Genomic DNA, 22,959 nt, shown 5'->3' with positions numbered 1-22,959 from the left:
CTCAGTTTCTTAAAAGCCTTGTAATATGTACACTGCTTTGATTTTAACTACAGAAAGGAGGTTTATCAAATCTCATCCCTTATCTATTTATCTGTCTTACCCCCCCCCCCCCCTTTTACAAGCCACATTGTAATTCTAACAGCCCATTCACTTTGAATGGGCTGTGTCAGCATTACCACACCGACAGCTGCTAGCGTGACTTTGTAAAAGGGGGGGGGGGGGGTTAGGGGTCTTTTTACTAAGTTGTGGTAAGCATCAACATGTGCTTACCCCTGCTAAACATGCCTTACTGTGGGGTGCGCTCAGGTATTCTATGGTAATTGTGGGATCAGCACATGCTACTCACATGCTAAAAAATAGGGGGGGGCAGAGAGTGGGTGTGCTCTAGCCAGTTAGTACAGCTACATTGTCACATGCTAATCAGTTAGTACAGGTTTAGTGTAAGAGCCCTTACTACCTACAAAATAAGTGGCAGTAGAGGCTCACAAGTTCATAGCCATGCACTAATGGGAAATTGTGTATATGACCATTAATAGTGAAAATTGAAAAATCAGCCATATTACTCCGGTGGTAAAAAATGGACTTAGTGAACAGGAATGACCCTCATAAGGTCTTCTAAGGCCACCTTTTACTGCAGTTTGGTGAAAGGGCCCCTAAAAGAGTCAATTCTGTAACTGGGAACCTCAATTTAGGAGCCAGCCATAGACTTAATATGAGCATCTAACAGCAGCAGTAGTCTGTAATTTACATATGCAAGTAGGGACACTGCCTATGTCCCTCCCATGATCTGCCCCTGTACGCCGCTCCCCCTTGCAAATCACACTGTAATTAAAGTAAGTTAAACAGGTATTTGCAGAACAGCACTTACGTGCTCCTTTTATGGTATGTACGCACATATGCGTTTAAGAAGTAGTATACTAAAGATAGATGCACATGAGACGTGCATAAATGTAGGCGCCAGGATTATAGAATTGTCTTTCAGAGGATTCACTTATATTATCTTGCGCATTCAGTTTGTCAGGTTCTTATTGATTCTATATAGTTTTTACATATGGTTACTACAGGAAACACAGCTTGAGACTAGAAACCCTAAAAACTGATTTAGGGGATGGCATCCAGGGCAGAAAATATCACAGGGGGTGAAGAGAAAGGAATTTGCAGCTCCATGTTTTGGAAAAAAAGAGCTGGCATGATGGATTACCTTCTCTCTTCAGTCTTCCAAGGAAAAGGATAAGGAAAAGGAGTGCATCCTTCTTGGTAAGGGTGAAAACACAGCCAGTACTTTAAACTTCAACTGCTGACTGTAAATCATCACGTAGGACATCCTCGTGTATAAGCATTTTGAGAACAGAATGCGATTTAGAATAACCCAGGCTGCAGGAAAACATGAAAACCAATTTTATATGTTCCTACATGCACTAATAAAAAAGATATATTTGAAACAGTGTAATAATGATCTCCAAATCAGCTGCACAGTATGGGAATCAGTCGTGCAATGTATAAATCAGCACTTAGACTAATGAATTAATCACATAACTTATCTTGTACCTTGGTAATACAACTTTGAATTTAGTTGCATGCTTTATTAAAAGCTTGGCAGATCATATAAATAAATTTTCTAAATGTGCTGATAAATAAAGCTGTAAATAAACATTGAAATAATCACCATGCACAAAAGTGTCGTGGAGGCCAACTGAATGACCTTGTGCTGTTTAGCTTTCATGAACAGAAAGAAATTAGAACTCAAAGGTGGTAGGTTTGGAAATGGGTGTCAGGGGCATATATATGAATTTATTCATAACTGAATATAGACCTGTACCAGGGGACACTCAATGAAAATACATAGAATACTTTTATAACAAGTAGGAGGAAAATGTTTTCACTCAAAGAATAGTTAAGCTCTGGAACTCATTGCCGGATGATGAGGTAATAGCGGCTAGCATATCTGGGTTTAAAAGTTCCTGGAGGAAAAGTCCATAGTCTGTTATTGAGCTGAACTTGAGGGAAGCCACTGCTTGCCCTGGGATTGGTAGCATGGAATATTTCTACTAATTGGGTTTCTGCCAGGTACTTGTGACCTGGTTTGGCCACTGTTGGAAACAGGATAGCGGGCTAGATGGACCATTTGTCTGAGCTAGTGTGGCTCTCCTTACATTGTTATGTGATTTATCTCATTTGTATGTGTCCTTTATCATAGTTTCTTTGTACTTTTTGAAAGAGAGAAAAATGGATTCACTTTTACCCATTCTACTCCACTTAGGATTTTGTTCACCTCAATCTTATCCCCCCTTCCAAGCTGAAGAACCCCAACCTCTTAAGCCTTTCCTCCTATGAGAGACATTCCATCCTCTTTATCATTTTGGTTGCTCTTCTTTGAATCTTTTCTAATTCCACTGTATATTTTTTCAGATATAACAACCAGAACTGAATTCAATACTCAAAGTGAGGATGTACCATGGAGCAATATAAATGCATAATATTCTTGGTCTTATTTTGCATCCCTTTTTATAATAATTCCTAAAATCCTGTTTGCTTTTTTGGCCACCACCACACACTGGGCAGATAATTTCAGCATATTGTGTGCAATGACACCTAGATCTTTTTTTGAGTGCTGACTCTAAATGTGGACCCTAGCATCAGGTAACTATGATTTTCACAGAGAGGGTGGTGAACGCTTGGAATGCCTTCCCGCGGGAGGTGGTGGAGATGAAAACGGTAACGGAATTCAAACATGCGTGGGATAGGCATAAAGGAATCCTGTGTAGAAGGAATGGATCCACAAAAGCTTAGCTGAAATTGGGTGGTGGTGTGAAGAGGGGTTGGTGGTTGAGAGGCTAGGATAGGGGAGGGCAGACTTATACGGGGTCTGTGCCGGAGCCAGTGATGGGAGGCGGGACTGGTGGTTGGGAGGCGGGAAATACTGCTGGACAGACTTATACGGTCTGTGCCCTGAAAAAGACAGGTACAAATCAAGGTAAGGTATACACATATGAGTTTATCGTGGGCAGACTAGATGGAACGTGCAGGTCTTTTTCTGCCGTCATCTACTGTGTTACTATATTGCTATGAGAATGACTAAAAAAGGAATTGTGAGACTAAAAGATACTGCGAACCGCTATGTGGAAAATGATGAAGAAAAAGCAAATTTGCTAAATAGATACTTTTGTTCTGTTTTCACAGAGGAAAATCCTGGAGAAGGACCGCGATGGACTGGAAATAATATAATTGAGAATGAAGTGGATACAGCACCGTTCACGGAAGAAAGTGTGTATCAACAACTTGAAAAGCTAAAGGTGGACAAACCCATGGGACCAGACGGGATCCACCCCAGGATATTGAGGGAGCTCAGAGAGGTTTTGGCGGGTCCTCTTAAAGATTTGTTTAATATATCCCTGCAGACGGGAAAGGTTTCGAGGGATTGGAGAACGGCGGAGGTGGTCCCTCTTCACAAAAGTGGTGATAGGGAAGAAGCTGGAAACTACAGGCCGGTAAGCCTCACTTCAGTTATTGGAAAAGTAATGGAAGCGATGCTGAAGGAAAGGATAGTGAATTTTCTGGAAGCCAATAAGTTGCAAGCTCCGAGACAACATGGTTTTACCAAAGGGAGATCGTGCCAAACGAATCTCATTGAGTTCTTTGATTGGGTGACAGGAGAATTGAATCAGGGACGAGCTATGGACGTAATCTACTTAGATTTCAGCAAAGCTTTTGACACGGTTCCCCACAGGAGGCTCTTAAATAAACTGGAGGGGCTGAAGATAGGACCTGAAGTGGTGAACTGGATTAGGAACTGGTTGACGGACAGACGTCAGAGGGTGGTGGTGAATGGAATTCGCTCGGAGGAAGGAAAGGTGAGTAGTGGAGTGCCTCAGGGATCAGTGCTGGGGCCGATTCTGTTCAATATATTTGTGAGTGACATTGCTGAAGGGTTAGAAGGTAAAGTTTGCCTATTTGCGGATGATACTAAAATTCTGTAACAGAGTGGACACCACGGAGGGAGTGGAAAACATGATAAAGGATCTGAGGAAGCTAGAAGAATGGTCTAAGGTTTGGCAATTAAAATTCAATGCGAAGAAATGCAAAGTGATGCACTTAGGGAATAGAAATCCACGGAAGACGTATATGTTAGGCGGGGAGAGTCTGATAGGTAAGGGCGGAGAAAGGGATCTTGGGGTGATAGTATCTGAGGATTTGAAGGTGACGAAACAGTGTGACAAGGCGGTGGCTGTAGCTAGAAGGTTGTTAGGCTGTATAGAGAGAGGTGTGACCAGCAGAAGAAAGGGGGTGTTGATGCCCCTGTATAAGTCGTTGGTGAGGCCCCACCTGGAGTATTGTGTTCAGTTTTGGAGGCCGTATCTTGTTCAGGATGTAAAAAGAATTGAAGCGGTGCAAAGAAAAGCTGCGAGAATGGTATGGGATTTGCGTTACAAGACGTATGAGGAGAGACTTGCTGAACTAAACATGTATACTCTGGAGGAAAGGAGAAACAGGGGTGATATGATACAGACGTTCAAATATTTGAAAGGTATTAATCCGCAAACAAACCTTTTCCGGAGATGGGAAGGTGGTAGAACAAGAGGACATGAAATGAGATTGAAGGGGGGCAGACTCAAGAAAAATGTCAAGAAGTATTTTTTCACGGAAAGAGTGGTGGATGCTTGGAATGCCCTCCCGCGGGAGGTGGTGGAAATGAAAACGGTAACGGAATTCAAACATGCGTGGGATAAGCATAAAGGAATCCTGTGCCGAAGGAATGGATCCTCAGGAGCTTAGTCAAGATCGGGAGGCGGGGCTGGTGGTTGGGAGGCAGGGATAGTGCTGGACAGACTTGTACGGTCTGTGCCAGAGCCGGTGGTTGGGAGGCAGGGCTGATGGTTGGGAGGTGAGGATAGTGCTGGGCAGACTTATACGGTCTGTGCCAGAGCCGGTGGTTGGGAGGAGGGGCAGGTGGTTGGGAGGCGGGGATAGTGCTGGGCAGACTTATACGGTCTGTGCCCTGAAGAGCACAGGTACAAATCAAAGTAGGGTATACACAAAAAGCAGCAAATATGAGTTATCTTGTTGGGCAGACTGGATGGACCGTGCAGGTCTTTTTCTGCCGTCATCTACTATGTTACTATGTTACTATACTGTATGTATAGGAGCATATACCTGAATATTCAATCTGGGCGCTGCGTACGCCCTGGCATTGACTATCAGCTCACGACTGAGCAGCTTACAAGCCACTTACCACCGCAGGCTGAATATTACCCCATAGACACCAATTTGTCCTGAAGCTTTCAGAGCCCAGTGTTACTTGCTAACTTGCTAACCTCTGGAGGGGACACCAACCACTGGAAAATGCAGGAAATGATATACCCTAATCCTTCCAGTGTAGTTCTGTTGAATAGGAGCACTTTTCTGAAACTAGACATCCCTGGTAGCAGATCTAACTCCTGATGTCCATCTGTTTTTGGCCAGAGATATTTATTTCCCTTCTGAAATGGGGAATAAATGTCTCTGTTTTTGGCCTGAAACAGCCCCACCTAAAACCAACCCAGACCATGGATGTTTTTCATTTTTAGATATCCATATTCCAGCTTTGTAAAATCAGAACTTAGACATCTATGAACAACAGATATGGAGTAGAGGAATAGCCTAATGTTTAGTGCAGTAGACTGAGAAACTGGGGAACCGGCTCCAATTCCCACTGCAGCTGCTTGTGACTTTGGATAAATCACTTAACCCTCCATTGCCCCACATACTGAGACTGTGAGCCCAGTGGGGACAGAAAAAAAAATACTTGTACAGAATATGTAAACCACTTTGGTTGTACCACAGAAAGGCGCAGTGACATAGTCATGTGATAGTAACATAACATAGTAAATGACAGCAGATAAAGACCTGAATGGTCCATCCAGTCTGCCCAACAAGATAAACTCATTTTACATGGTATGTAATACTTTATATGTATACTCGAGTTTAATATGTCCCTGCCTTTCTCAAGGCACAGACCGTAAAAGTCTGCCCAGCACTGTTCCTGTATGAAGAGTTCTGAAGCTAATGTTGAAGCCCCTTAAAATTTACACTCCAGCCCATCCATATCTATTCAGTCATGATCAGGGCATAGACTGTAGAAGTCTGCCCTACACCGGTTTTACTCTCCAAATACTGGTGTCACCACCCAATCGCCGCTAAGATTCCGGAGATCCATTCCTTCTAAACAGGATTCCTTGGATTCCTTTGTGTTTATCCCATGCACGTTTGAATTTCATTACTGTTTTCATCCCCACCACGACCCTTTATATCTAAGTGCCAATTTACAGATGTCCAGAGCATGAATGGCACTTCTAAAAAAGCACCATGGTAAATGACAGCACATAAAAACCTATTGAGTCCTTCCAATCAACCAACAAGGTGGCTACAGTTGTACTTGCCACTTTGAGCAGGTTACACCCCTCTATGCCCTGTTTAAAGTTTGAAGGTTATTAAAGTTTTGGTTTGATTCCATCCTCTTTCTACATAAGGATCTTTTGTGCTTATCACATGAAGTTTTTGAATTCTGTCACTGTTTTGTCCCCACCATCTCCAGTGAGAGGGTATTCAAAGCATTCACCACCTTCTCCATGAAAAAAACAACAACCTTTCCTGATGTTAATCGTACAATCTCAATGAATGTTCTCTAGTTCAACTGCTTCTCCATATCTGTGAAAGATTTGTTTTTTTTTATTTAAATATTTAAGTATCTTTATCGCATCTTCCCTGTTCCTCTTCAGGTCTCTTCTCATGTCTTTGAAAGTAAAATGTAAGCAACTATTATCATAATTACTTCCAGAATTGCTATCATATTAAAACAAGCAATTGTATCTATCTGAGTTATAAATTTAAGGATCCATATGATGAACTGCAAATCAATAAAGATGAGCAACTGAAGACAATGTTTCACACCAACATGTGAGGGAGTAGGTGGTATGGTGAAGAGCACTCCCTCACTGATATTGCAATTAAGGCTCCTTGCAGCAAGGGCACTAGCTCACAGTTACAAAGAGTAAGCTACGTTAGGGTAGGTGGGACAACCCTGCTGAGTCAATGGGGCAGGGATGCCCTGTTGCTGAATAGACCAGGAAGGCCCCAAGGACAATCCTCACAAGATGATCTGGCTTAATAGTAATAAAGTTTTCCTTTTGACCTTACACTGTCCTCTGCTGTGTTTTCTGAGAGTTCCATGCCTCCCTGCCAGATCACATTATCACAAAACAATAGGCAAGAACAAAAAAATATTTTAAAAGATGCAAAAGTTATATATATGAATATAAATTCAATCAAATATTGACATCACACACTTAACTAAGGATGGAGGTGGTGCAGGAATATGCTCTGAAAGGGAATATTAGATTTTTTTACATTCTATCCCGGCTTTTTACTTTATCTCATATATTTTTTACTTTCAAGATACATTGGACCTGTATTTTGTGAAAGGAAAGCTCTGTAGGGGAGTTTCCCTGTAAAATTGATAGCAATGTCAATGCTGAAAATATCCCTCATACTTTTAAGTGCTGATTTTAAAGCATTCTGTAAGTTTTTTCCTTTTTTTTTTCAAACATAAATGAGTTGTGGTCAATGTAATTGTTTCACAAATATAATTATAACTCTTATATGACAGCTATTATTCCTTAGTTTGAAAATGTTTCTTTCAAATTTAAGATAATAACTATTTAGCTTTATCACAACATATCCAGTAAATTTGATTTCCTTGTATTCATTTATATGGATGCATTACAGAATGCCTTGTCAACATCTTCTCACATGTACCCAGACAAGATCTATTTAGTTTCATTACCTGGGAAGTCAGCCAATAAATTATCATTAAATCAATTCTGTACTGATGATGAAGTCATTTTTAGAATCCAATATACTGTTTCATGAAATGCCATAATTTCTTTAAATTGAAAAAATTAAATATGCATTAGCAGATTTACAAGATATTTTCTGGCTGTTTTCAGTACTTGAAACATATTGTATCTTTCCAAGGCAGATAATGGAGTCTTCTGTCTATGATGATATATGATTTTTTAGCAAATTCTTTTGACAAAGAGGAACAGTTACTAAAGTACAGTAAAAATTGCCATTTTAGCACACCATACTTGACCGTGGAATTCATTAACCTATGATATCTCAGTACTACAAGTTAGTGACTGCTATGGACTAGTAATAATGCAGCTTGTGATAAACTTTGCAAGCTGCATTATTCGGCTACATCAGGCTGCCAACATGCAGGGATGGCCAAAGTTCAAGGGGGTGTATTGGAGGCGTAGCGAAGGCGGGACTTGAGCATGCCTAACACATAGACGTCCTCGACCTATAATGGAAAAAAAAGGGTGTCCCTGATGAACACTTCGATGACTTTACCTGGTCCTGTTTTTCTTACGACCAAGGCACAAAAAGGTGGCCAAAATGACCAGATGACCTCCCCTTACTCCCCCAGTGGTCACTAGCCCCCTCCCACCCTCAAAAAACATCTTTCAAAATATTTTTTGCCAGCGTCAGATGTCATACTCAGGTCCATCACACCAGTATGCAGGCCCCTGGAGTAGTTTTAGTGGGTGCAGTGCACTTCAGGCAGGCAGACCCAGACTCATCCCCCTCCCTACCTGTTACATTTGTGGAGGAAACAGCGAGCCTCCAAAACCCACCAGAAACCCACTGTACCCACATCTAGGTGCCCCCTTTCAACCATAAGGGCTATGGTAGTGGTGTACAGTTGGGGGTAGTGGGTTTTAGGGGGGTTTGGGGGGCTCAGCACACAAAGTATGGGAGCTATGTTCCTGGGAGCATTTTATGAAGTCCACTGCAGTGCCCCCTAGGGTGCCCAGTTGGTGTCCTGGCATGTCAGGGGGACCAGTACACTATAAATTCTGGCTCCTCCCATGACCAAAGTGCTTGCATTTGGTCGTTTCTGAGATGGGCGTCCTTGGATTCCATTATCGCCAAAAATTGGAAACGACCAAGTCTAGGGACGACCATCTCTAAGGATGACCTAAATTTCAAGATTTGGGCATCCCCGACCGTATTATCGAAACAAAAGATGGACGTCCATCTTGTTTCGATAATACAGGTTTCCCCGGCCCCGCCACTGGGACGTTTTGCGAGGACGTCCTCAACAAAACTTGGGCGTCCCTTTCGATTATGCCCCTCTATATTTTTTTTTGAGATGCAGTGACCAGAATTGCACACATTACTCAAAGTAGTCACACCATGGAGTGAAACAGAGGCATTACAATATCATTTGTTTTATTTTATATTTCTTTCCTAATAATTCCTAGCATTCTGCTTGCTTTTTTTGGTTGCCACCACACTGAACAGAAGAGTTCAACTTATTGTCCATGATGATACCTAGATCTTTTTTTGGGGGGGGAGGGGCAATGACCCTTAATGTGGAACCTAGCAAAATGTAGCTATGATTTAGATTTTTTCCCCACGTTTTTTCTACCTTTGTTGTCTGGTGATTTTGTTTTTCTATCCATATTGGTCCATTTATTTCTTTACTTTCCTCCTTTCTTCTTCATTTCTTGCCCTCCATCCATGTCCAGCAACCCTCCTCTCCCCTCCAGCCACAAATGTCCAACCACCCTCCTCTCCCCCCTGCCCTCCCCTCCAGCCGCCCTCCCAGCACCCAGCAACACCCAGCACCAGGCCTCCCTCCCACCCAGCACCCAGCAGCACCCAGCATCAGGCCTCCCTCCCACCCAGCAGCACCCAGCATCACGGCCTCCCTCCCTCCCACCAAGCACCAGGCCTCCTTCCCACCGAGCATCAGGCCTCCCACCCAGCACCCAGCATCAGGCCTCCCTCCCTCCCACCCAGCACCAGCCCTCCTTCCCACCCAGCACCCAGCATCAGACCTCCCTCCCTCCCTCCCACCCAGCACCAGGCCTCCCTCCCACCCAGCACCCAGCATCAGGCCTCCCTCCCTCCCAGCACCAGGCCGCCCGCCCTCCAACCAACCAAGCATCAGGCCGCCCGCCCTCCCTCCCAGCACCAGGGCCCCCCCTCCTCTGAAATTTAAAAGGCGTACCTTGGGGTTAAGGCGGCATCAGAAGCGGCAGCAAAAAGCGTGTTTTTTGCTCGGCGCGCCTTTGGCCTTCCCTTCTGTCTCTCAAGCTCTGGTCCCGCCTATGAGGGCGGGACCAGAGCTTGAGAGACAGAAGGGAAGGCCAAAGGTGCGCCGAGCAAAGAACACGCTTTTCGCTGACGCCACCTTAACCCCGAGGTACGCCTTTTAAATTTCAGAGGAGGAGGGGGGCCCTGGTGCTGGGAGGGAGGGAGGGCGGGCGGGCGGCCTGGTTCTTGATTGGTTGGTTGGAAGAGGGAGGGAAAACAGGTGGCCTGGTGTTTGGTGGAAGGGAGGGAGGCCGGCCTGGTGCTCGGAGGGAGGGAGAGTGGGCGGACCAGCGGCGGCGCGCATGCCAAAGGAGAGGGCTCTGCATGCCCTCTCTGTAATGCGTGCCATAGGTTCGCCATCACTGCACTATACCAAGCTGTCTCGAGAACTATCTCCCTTCAAAATTGAGCAAAGGAAGGAAAACATTACTTCTATCCTACCAAATACTATTACTCAGTTGTCTAAAAAACTAATTTCTGGAAAGACAATTACATTTTAGAGAACACCAAGAGGGTTAAGTTTAGATATGTAATGGTCTACTTTATTTTGAATCTTTTTCCTGTGGGAAGGGCTTTGACTACATACTGAGTCAATTCATGGTATTTAGGCAGAAAGACTCTGTCGCCATATTGAAACTTAAATTTTTAGTCTGGCGAAACAGACATCACAATGCAAACAGTATGTGAGTAACTGATAATTTTTTTTTTTTAGATAACTGAGTAATAGTATTGGCATAATGGTTAGTGTAGCAGGTTGCGGACCTGGAGAATTGGGTTCAATTCCTGCAGCTGCCTGATGGTGGGCAGTGGGTTGAGATCCTGGGGAGCTAGGTTCAATTCCCTCTGCAGCTCCGTGTGACTCTGGACAAGTCACTTAGCCCACCATTGCCCCGGGTATAATGGTAGTACAATGTACTACTTAGACTGTGAGCGCACTAGGGACAGACCTAGTACATATAAATTGAAACTGTAAACCGCTTAGGTCTAAGTGGTATATAAATGCTAAAATGAATGAATATATAAATTTCATGAACATTAAAAAATTCTGGTGGTTTATGAGTTGATTGAATATTGAATTGCCACTAGATTGCTGAATTAAGCCTTTGTGTGAGTCATCTGAGATTAAATACGGCATATTTCAAAATGGATTTAAAAGGTTATTCAGAGGATGAAGTACAGAAAGCACCCAGCGCTAATGGATTCAATAGGGGGAAGCTCCCTTACAGGATTCTTTGATTCAATTACAGAATACATATAAGAGACTGATAAGGGCTGAATTACTTGCAAGTACTTTTATGCATTATCTTAAGAACTCCATTATCCCTAGAGGATTATGAATGTTAAAAGAACCAAACATTTTTACTATTGATAAGTTGTTTTGGATAAATGAGCAGCTTTTTGAACCATTGTAACTGGGACTTAATGGTGCTAATAATGGAAACTACTGCCTCTGTGGAAACGAAGGGTAAAGTGACGGAACTGGAAGAAGATTTGTGGATGAAGTATAATATGAGAGACATATGCTATAACAGATGACAGAATTAAAATCAACAATGGATAAGGTTAAAGAAACTATTCAACAAACTAAGATTAAGAAGTTAAGACATGATGAGCATGACTATCAATTTGGCCACGTTTACACATGTTCTAGGAGAGAATTTGAGGCCGGTGAGAAGAAGGTGGCCTGTGAATGTTTTTTAGGTGATTTAGATGAAGGATCCAAAGGGAGTGATGGATCTAATGATGTAAGGCAGATTGATGGGAATCAAACATCATGAGGTGTTAAAAGAAATAATATGAGGAACCAAAAAACTGGCAGACAACAGGAGCAGAGTTGGAGTTTGTTCTTGCATCAATCGACAGAAACAGTAGTAAGTTTGTCCAACATTTTACTCACTCTGGAACAGCTTCAAGTTTTACACTTGGAGTTAGGATTTGTACCAGCTACATATAATGATCCTTCCATCTTGCATATAACCTTTAAAAAGAAAATTATGAAAAGAACAGTTAAAAGTGCATTTTGTAGATCATCCCACCACTTGTTGATATTTCTTTATGTAAACCCCCTTCACAATGGAGTCCACCAGGAGTGATGGATCCGATTCTGTTGACATTTAGGAATCAAGTTTTTAAGGATTTGGAAGAAGTAGAACAGAATAAAACAAGCTGCAAGGACCATTAGAATTTATCTAAAGAGGAATTTAAGGTTCTGCAAGATTTGATAGTAATGAGAACGGATAAAGGAGGTGCCACGGTAGTTCAGCATATAGATAATAAAGGAAGTTGTTTGTCAGTTAACTGGTGGAGATGGTGGTTGGGAGGTGGGGATAGTGCTGGGCAGACTTATACGGTCTACGCCCTGAAAAGGACAGGTACAAATCAGGGTAAGGTATACACAAAAAGTAGCACATATGAGTTTATCTTGTTGGGCAGACTGGATGGACCGTGCAGGTCTTTTTCTGCCGTCTTCTACTATATATGTATGTTACTATGACTGCATATCAGGAAGATCCTACCAAGAGGTTGATGTCAATCATTAAAAAGGATGTTCTTGGAGCCCAGAAACAGGGTACAGGGTATGCTAACTTTCAAGAACATGAAAATTCTTCCAGGATGACCAGTTGTATCCACAAAGCATTCAGTTTTGGAACTGTTGTCACTATTTGTGGACATATGTTTGCGAGAAGAAACTCATCTCATCTGATTCACATTTTGGATACAATGCCAAATATTTCAGAATCAGTATGGTTAGTTTCTTTGGATATTACTTCTCTTTACACAAAAATATTACAGTAGGGAGCCCTGGAAGTTATACTAGAGACTCTACAACATTGAGCACCAGCTCAATAAGTTTCTGATAATTTTTTGATGACACTGGCCACTTGGCTAATTAAAGAAAATATTTTGGTATAATTCTAATTTCTACTTTCAAGTGAAATGAGTAGAAATGGGTGCCACATTGGCCCCATTGATGGCCACCTTGTATGTTGGTAGGCTAGAATCAAAATACATTTATCCAGCAGAGCAGTTTATATCTGTTTTATTATGAAAGCGTTATCTTGACAATGTATTTTTCCAAAGGGATGGTATTCAACAGAATGTGTTGGATCTGAATATAAAATTTACTATGACCACCAATTTGTATTGTTTAGAATTTTTGGATCTTTGGATTATTAAACAACAAGGGACTCTTGTTACCTCTCTTTATTGTAAACCAGTGGAGCGTAATACTTTATTACACATTGGCAGCTTTCATCCGTACTCCTTGACGTATAATTACCAGTAAGCCAGTTTCTTCGATTATGGAGAATATGTTAAAGTGCATGCCAGTAAGGAGAGGTTTTTATCCAGAGGGTACCCTAAGTCAGCAGTGAAAAAAGCTTATTTATGGGCAAAGTTTGCTAACAGACAATTGTTATTTCATGATTATCAACAGGAGAAAGAGGAGTTATTAACTTGTGTTTTGCCATTTTCTAATTTAGGTAAGTGACTTGTTGACATTAAGAGAGTGCATTGGCATATTCTGCAACTTCATTCGCTGTTGACAGAAAAATAGCTTGTTCTTGAGGAAAAAATATGAATGAATATCTGATGCATCAGCGGTATAATTCTCCTTTTCATGATATAATGCTAACATCTTTTTCCCAAGAGGCATGTTGATTCTGTCAATGGTGTCCTTATACTATAACGGGACCTTCTTGTACAGACTCCTTGACACACCTTCAGATTAAATCATCTAACATTACCTATAATAGTAGTAATGTTGTTTAGGTGATAATATGCCAATGTGACAAAGTTTATGTAGGACGGAGTAGTCAAACTATACAAGTCCCTTTAATAGAACATAAATCTAGAATTTCTACTCAAAACGAACAGGCACCATTGGTGTAACATTGGTTATCTGAGCAGCATTTGATTTCTGATATCCAATGGCAGGTAATTGATCACATACATGAAGGGTGGGAGTGTGGATTTCTGGAAATACAATTAAAATTTGGAGAACAACGTTGGATTGTCCAACTCTGGGCAGGCCTGCCGAGAGACTGGGCCGGGCCTGGGGGAAGGCCGCCCATGGGGCCCTGCCCCCGCTGCCCCTGAGGTCACCTCCCCCTCCCCCAAGGCTGCCGCGCCACAGTCCCCAGTCTCCACCCGCCCACCCCCGGCCCTGTCGACAGCCCCCTCCGTCCGCCACCGGGCCGGGCCCCCTGCATTCAAATCACAGTGCCTCACTTCCGTGTGAAAGCACAGCAGAGGCAGATCGCCTCCCTTCGGGCCTTCCCTCCCTGTGTCCCGCCCTCGCAGGACACAGGGTGGGACACAAGGAAGGAAGGCCCGAAGGGAGGCGATCTGCCGCTGCTACGCTTTCACATGGAGGTGAGGCACTGTGATTTGAATGCAGGGGGCCTGGGCCGGTGGCGGACGGTCGACGGAGCCGAGGGCGGGCGGGTGAGACCGGGACTGTGGCGCCGGTCCCTCCTTGGAGGCCCAGGCCTGGGGAATTTTGTCCCCCCTGCCCCCCCCCCCCCCCTTGGTGGCCCTGACTCTGGAGCTCTTTTATGTAAAATTGGCACTACTGCCCGGCTACTGCGTGTCCTGGGTGATAACTTTGTGTCATCAACAAATTGAATTACCTCACTAGTTACTCCCATCTCTAGGTCATTTATAAATATGTTAAAAAGCAGCGGTCCCAGCACAGACCCCTGGGGAACCCCACTAACTACCCTTGTCCATTGAGAATACTGACCATTTAACCCTGCTCTCTGTTTTCTTTCTTTTAACCAGTTTTTAATCCACGATAGAACACTACCTCCTATCCCATGACTCTCCAATTCCCTTTGGAGTCCTTCATGAGGTACTTTGTGAAACATAATCTTATCAGAAAAACAGTATGAGCTGTTCTCCTTACTTCCGTAATCTAATACCACAATACTAGAGAGCAGCAAAAAATTAAAACCCAAAGGGTAAAATGATTTGCAATTCTTAATGAATATAGGTAAAGCCCTCAGAGACCAAGGATTGACCGAGGTCTGACCTGCAAGACTTTAATATCTACAAGAGATTGTATGGTCTGCGGTCCTATCTCGTTCATAGGGCTATGTTTTACCCATATTAGTTTGCTTATGAACAAAAAATCATTTAAGAAAGTATATCAAAACAATCAGTCTTTTTGCTGAATATTTGTTAGATAATACAATATAGATAAACGACAGAGAAAACTTCAAAACTTAGCTTTCACTGAAGTAGTGCAATAACCCCTCTGGTTGCATAAGTCTTAAATTGAATAAACAACGGGGCCCATATCGTTTTGCCTTGTTACAGGCTTCTTCAGGTTTTGCCCAATAGGATTATCAAGCAGGGGTATCACCTAGTGAAAAATATATGAAACACATATTCAACAAAGATGTTCATAGCTTAATCTACATGTGTGTTTAGAAAACTTAGTGGAGGCTATCAAGCCTTGTTACTATAACCCACCTAACTCGGAAATACTTAATACGTTAACTAAACTTCACCGGGCTAAAAATTCAATATGATATGAAGTCATAAGATAATGACTCTACAAAACTGAAGAGGTTTAACATTATACAGACTGAAATGCTTCATGCTCTATGGTATATTCTTGAATATCATTTAATGTCGTTAACTTTCACATCATGCTATAGAGACCTAAAAGAATGTGAAATTCTCTAGAAAATGCCTGACACACAATATGCTGTTGCCATAAGCTTAAACCAATGTCCAGGAATCGTTCGGTAACATAACGATATCGTTAGTGTTTACAAATGATGCCGACGGTGCTATCTTTGCCTCTGTGAAGGATTAAACTTACAATAAAGCTGAAATAAAAGTACTTACTTTACCGTGCTAAGACGTAAATCTTGGGACCAGTTCTTAACAGTCCCGAAATCTTTTCAAACAGAGGTACACGCTGACTAGGGGCTTATAACGTGACTAGCGTACATAGCGTAATGATGTCACTACGCTCGTGCCTGAAGTTGTCAATGATAACGTCAAGCGTGGCTCTGACGTGCATACATAAACAATCTTCTAGTGCAAATATCCGGAGCCGCGTCTATTATGCAGTAGCGTCACTCCAGCCATACAGTGATGTGCTGTAGGACATATGTTATTTAAAAAATCGGGACTGTTAAGAACTGGTCCCATGATTTACGTCTTAGCACGGTAAAGTAAGTACTTATTTCAGCTTTATTGTAAGTTTAATCCTTCACAGAGGCAAAGATAGCACCGTCGGCATCATTTGTAAACACTAACGATATCGTTATGTTACCGAACGATTCCTGGACATTGGATTAAGCTTATGGCAACAGCATATTGTGTGTCAGGCATTTTCTAGAGAATTTCACAAAACCTGAAGAAGCCTGTAACAAGGCGAAACGATATGGGCCCCGTTGTTTATTCAATTTAAGACTTATGCAACCAGAGGGGTTATTGCACTACTTCAGTGAAAGCTAAGTTTTGAAGTTTTCTCTGTCGTTTATCTATATTGTATTATCTAACAAATATTCAGCAAAAAGACTGATTGTTTTGATATACTTTCTTAAATGATTTTTTGTTCATAAGCAAACTAATATGGGTAAAACATAGCCCTATGAACGAGATAGGACCGCAGACCATACAATCTCTTGTAGATATTAAAGTCTTGCAGGTCAGACCTCGGTCAATCCTTGGTCTCTGAGGTCTTTACCTATATTCATTAAGAATTGCAAATCATTTTACCCTTTGGGTTTTACTTTTTTGCTGCTCTCTAGTATTGTGGTACTTTGTGAAACGCCTTCTGAAAATCGAGAAACGCAGTATCAACCAGCTCACCTTTATCCACATGTTTGTTCTCCCCTTCAAAGAAATGTAGTAGATTGGTGAGGCAAGATTTCCCTTCACTAAATCCATGTTGGCTTTGTCTCATTAATCCATGCTTTTGAATGTGCTCTGTAATTTTGTTCTTTATAATCATCTCTACCATTTTGCCTGGCACCAACGTCAGACTCACCGGTCTATAATTTCCCGGATCTCCCCGGAACATTTTTTAAAAAATCGGCGTTACATTGGCCACCCTCCAATCTTCTGGTACCATGCTCGATTTTAAGGATAAATTACATATTACTAACAATAGCTCCGCAAGCTCATTTTTCAGTTCTATCAGTACTCTGGGATGAATACCATCCGGTCCAGGAGATTTGCTACTCTTCAGTTTGTAAAACTGCCCTATTATATCCTCCAGGGTTACAGAGAATTCATTCAGTTTCTCCAACTCGTCAGCATCGAATATCATTTCTGGCACCGGTATCTCACCCAAATCTTCCTCGGTTTAGACTGAAGCAAAGAATTCATTTAATCTCTCCGCTATGGCTTTGTCTTCCCTGATCGCCCCTTTTACTCCTTGGTCATCTAGCGGTCCAACCGATTCTTTTGCTGACTTCCTGCTTTTAATATACATAAAAAAAATTTTACTATGTATTTTTGCCTTCAATGCAATCTTTTTTTCGGAGTCCTTCTTAGCCTTCCTTATCAGTGCTTTGCATTTGGCTTGACATTCCTTATGCTGTTTCTTATTATTTTCAGTCGGTTCCTTCTTCCATTTTCTGAAGGATTTTCTTTTAGCTCTAATAGCTTCTTTCACCTCACTTTTTAACCACGCCAGCTGTCATTTGGTCTTCCGTCCTCCTTTTCTAATACAGGGAATATATTTGACCTGGACGTCCAGGATGTTGTTTTTGAACAGCATCCATGCCTGATGTAAATTTTTGACCCTTCCAGCTGCTCCTCTAAGTTTTTTTTTCAACATTCTTCTCATTTTATCATAGAGGGGCATAATCGAACAGTGACGGCGAAATAGATTGCCTGCGATCTATTCTGGTGGCGCCGCAAACAGCTGGCCGGGTTTCAGATGGCCGCTTGTGTTTTTCAGCGATAATGGAAACTAAAAGCGGCCATCTCAACCCCGGTTAAATCCAAGGCATTTGGTCGTGGGAGGAGCCAGCATTTGTAGTGCACTGGTCCCCCTCACATGCCAGGACACCAACTGGGCACCCTAGGGGGCAGTTCTTAAAATTAAAAAAAAATATACAAATTGCTCCCAGGTGCATAGCTCCCTTCCCTTGGGTGCTGTGCCCCCCAAATCCCCCCAAAACCCGCTCCCCACAACTCTACACCATTACCATAGCCCTTATGGGTGAAGGTGGGCACCTACATGTGGGTAGAGTGGATTTGGGGGGGGGGGTTAGAGGGCTCAACACTTACCACCACAAGTGTAACGGGTAGGGGGGGATGGGCCTGGGTCCACCTGCCTGAAGTCCACTGCAACCAACAAAACCTGTTCCAGGGACCTGCATACTGCTGTCAGGGAGCTGGGTATGACATTTGAGGCTGGCATACAGGCTGGCAAAAAAGGTTTTTATTTTTATTTTTTTAGTGTGGGAGGGGGTTCGTGACCACTGGGGGAGTAGGGGGAGGTCATCCCCCATTCCCTCCAGTGGTCATCTGGTGAGTTGGGGCACCTTTTTGAGGCTTGGTCGTGAAAATAAAAGGACCAAGTAAAACTCATTAACGCCGCTTTTGTTTTTTTCCATTATGCGCTGTTAGCCACGCCCATGCCCGCCCTTGTCCCGCCTTCGCTACGCCGCTGACACGCCCCCTTGAACTTTCACCGGCTCGGTGACGGGAAAGCGGCAATGGTGTCAAAAAAGTGGATTTCGATTATACTGATTTGGCCGCGTTTGAGAGATCGCCGGCCATCTCCAGATTTGTGTCGGAAGATCGCCGGCGATCCCTTTCGAAAATAAGCCTGATAGTCTCCTTTTTTAAAGTTAAACCTAATGTATTTGATTTCCTATGTATACTTACTTCAAAGCTAATATCAAATCCTATCATATTATGATCACTGTTATCAAGCGGCCCCAGCACCATTACCTCCTTCACCAGATCATGCGCTCCACGAAGGACTAGGTCTAGAATTTTTCCTTCTCTCATCGGCTCATGTACCAGCTGCTCCAAAAAGCAGTCCTTGATTTAGTCAAGCAGAACTGTTATACAACTTAATAACTACCCCCTTGGGCTCCTAAATTTGTACCCTATTTTCAACCAAATTTAGGAGTCCATGGGGCCCTTTTACTAAGGCGCGCCCAAAAGTGTCCTGTGCTAGTGTAGGTGCGTGTTTTGGACACATGCTGGTCCATTTTTTCAGGTCCATCAGGAAAAAAGGCATTTTTTTTAATGTGCCGGAAAATGGACATGCAGCAAAATGAAACCAAGTGCACGTTCATTTTCGGCCTGAGACCTTACCGCCACACATTGACTTAGCGGTAAGTTCTCACATGCTAACTGGGCGGTAAGCATCCAGTGGGCGTCAACTGCCGATTACCGCCTGGTAAATGCCATGCGGTAGAAAATAGAAAATATTTTCAACCGCATGTTTTTTCCGCACTCCAAAAATGGAATTACTGCCCGGGGCATATGTTTGCCAGGCGGTAGTACCAATTTGACAAGCATTGGATGCACATAGGTGCCTACGCGCCTTTCTAAAAGGGCCCCTCAGTTTTCAGCTGAAAATTCGTCTTAATTTAGGACCTTAAAATTGGTCTTCCATTCATTTGCTTACATTTATGAGCCACATTTACGTCTAGTGCAGAATATGAGTGTTAAGCTTCTAATATGCTTTCCTGCCCTAAAAAATTAATGAATCAGTAACCTTTCTTTTTGCCTGGCTTTATAACACAAAAAATGTTGACATGGAGGGGCATAATCGAATGGGGTCGGTCATCTATATGGGCGGCCATCTTTAAGGCCAGCCCCGTAAAGCGGCATACCTGACCGTATTATTGAAACAAGATGGCCGGCTATCTTTTGTTTCGATAATATGGTCGGGGCCGGCCAAATCTCAACATTTGGGCTGGCATTAGAGATAGCCGGCATTAGAGATTGCTGCCATCGGTTTCCTGCCGATAATGAAAACTAATGGCGGCCATCTCAAACCCGGCCAAATCCAAGCCATTTGGTAATGGTCGGAGCCAACATTTATAATGCAGTGGTCCCCCTCACTTGCCAGGACACCAACCGGGCACCCTAGGGGGCACTGCAGTGGACTTCACAAATTGCTCCCAGGTGCATAGCTCTCTTACCTTGTGTGTTGATCCCCCCCCCCCAAAAAAAAAAAACCCCAAACCCACTACCCACAACTGTACAACACTACCATAGCCCTTATGGGTGAAGGGGGGCACCTACATGTGGGTACAGTGGGTTTCGGGTGGGTTTTGGAGAGCTCACATTTATCACCACAAGTGTAAACGGTGGGGGGGGGGGGGGGCCTGTGTCCGCCTGCCTGACGTCCACTGCAGTACCCACTAAAAACTGCTCCAGGGACCTGCATAGTGCTGTGATGGAGCTGGGTATGACATTTGAGGCTGGCACAAAAATGTTTACAAAACTTTTGGGGGGGTGGGAGGGGGTTGGTGACCACTGGGGGAGTAAGGAGAGGTGATCCCCGATTCCCTCTGGTGGTCATCTAGTCAGTTGGGGCACTTTTTTGATGCTTGGTCCTAAAAATAAATGGCCAAGTGAAGTCGGCCAAGTGCTCGTCAGAGCCAGTCTTCTTTTTTCCATTATTTGCCAAAGCCGGCCATCTCATAACCATCCCGTCTCGCCTTTGCTACCCTGCCAAAACGTCCCCTTTAACTTTGGCCGGCCGTGCGATGGAAAGCAGTTGAAGCTGGCCAAAATCGGCTTTCGATTATACCGCTTTGGCCGGCTTTAGGAGAAGGCCGGCCATCTCCTGATTTGTCTCGGAAGATTGCCGACCTTCTCCTTCGCAAATAAGCAGGATAATCAACAACATAATGCTTTCAACTTCAGTTCAGGGTGAGCCATTATTCAAATCATAAATGCTCTTCCCATTTTCCTCATGATCTTCCTGCGAAATCTGTAATGGGCTAATGACTGACACTGCAAGAGTCGTTTAATAGATGGCTTTCACGAAATGTAATTTATGCATTGACGGTATTCTTTTTGGTTGCTTTACTGCAAACAAATTTTCAAGCTCTATGTGAACATATGCAACCTCATTTGCATACACAAACAAGACAGAGACATTGGAACAATATTCCTTTGCACACACACAAAATTTATAGGCAGAATTGATGACAACCTTTCAAGCAATATTCTGCACCACACAGCTATTTTACTGTACCTCCAACACCATCCATATGTAATGACAAAAAACTCCAGTCCACTGCACAGAGGTTGTGGTGAAGCAGTGACAGTTGTGCTAACAGTAACAACACAGATCTATTTTTAAACTGGTTTCCTGCACCATCGCTCAACATGTGAAGTTGCTGAATGTTTCTGCCACTTGAAACTGCATCATATAGTAATGCACAAAGGCAGTCACTCCAAACTTGTCATGTAAGATGTTTTGTCTCCTGCAGTATACAATGCTGCAGTAAATAGTGTTACTGTAATTATTACTCAGTATGCAGACAAGATTTCATTTTGCTTTTTAGATTAACGCTTTTTGAAAATATTCTTGTTTTACAGCCTTTACTATGGAGAGCTTCTTCTTTGCTGCTTTTGCTGCAGTTGAATGTTGGCTATATAACTGTGCTGCTTTATACTTGAATTTCACAAAGATGGTTTCAATCTTTTCCTTTCTGTATTCACTTGACCACTTGTATTGCATCACTATTGCATCAGTTTTACAATTAAGCTTGCATCAATTACATTCATATTAACATGACTGTATAATATGTTGTTTAAATGAGCATATCAATTCATTAATTATTTGATATAGTAAGAGAACTGTTAGAGCCATTACAATTATTCTTTTCTTTTATGAGTTATCCTGCTAATTCTATAAATGGTGCATTAAACTGTGTGAACAAATTTGGGCATATGCTTAACAATGAGCGAATTAGCGCTGATAATTAGCATTAACAATCATTGGTGCTAATTGGCATTGATTAAAAATTATATATTTATGTGCCTGGATCCAAAAATAAATATTACATGTGGCTCCAAAAAGGGGGCATAGCTATAGGTACAATAAAGATAGCACCCTTTTGGGGGTGTTATTGAGGTACCTGACACTTAGTATAGATTCTGAAAGAAATGGGTCCCAAACAAAACTAACTTTGCTGATGGAAGTGTCAGATGCAAATGTATTCCCTCTTGTCCTTAGATCCAAGCCCTCTGCACCAAAATAATACATGAAACTAACTCCACACCCAAGTATTATAAAAATAGAGTGATTATTTTATTTGAAATAGCAGCAAACATGATATAAGAAAGAAATGAAGACAAAGCCCATCTCATTATAGAAATAAACTTACAGTAAATGCACATAAATCCCTAACTAGATTCTGACATGTAAAAAGTCACTGTGACCCACAGAGCACTACAAAGGTATATGGCACATATAATCTGATGAAGTCCTTCAGACGTCAGCATGTTCCTCAGATGTCAGGCAGTCTAACACAGGTCTACTTCTCAGATTGGGACCTTGACACAGCAGCCCCTATCTCTGATAAAAAGCCTTTTTTTTATTTATAGAGAAATCAGAAGCTTTAGCTGTGCTACTGTTACTTTCTCTCCTGACAATGACATTAATTCTGATCACAAACCTGTTGCCCCGGAACATTGGGAACCTTTTCTGTGGCATTCTGTCCCAAGTACAGTAAACATAAGTACTTGTTGTAAACAGTTGTTTTGCCTTTATCAGACTGGATGTTTCTGCTTTGTCCTAGAGATGAAACCTCAGAGTATGCATGTTATAATCAGGTTATTAATGCTGGATCATTCCATATATTTATG

Source organism: Microcaecilia unicolor, chromosome 2, assembly GCF_901765095.1.
Source record: "Microcaecilia unicolor chromosome 2, aMicUni1.1, whole genome shotgun sequence".
NCBI classification, from domain to species: Eukaryota; Metazoa; Chordata; class Amphibia; order Gymnophiona; family Siphonopidae; genus Microcaecilia; species Microcaecilia unicolor.
Note: the sequence above shows the minus strand (reverse complement) of the source record.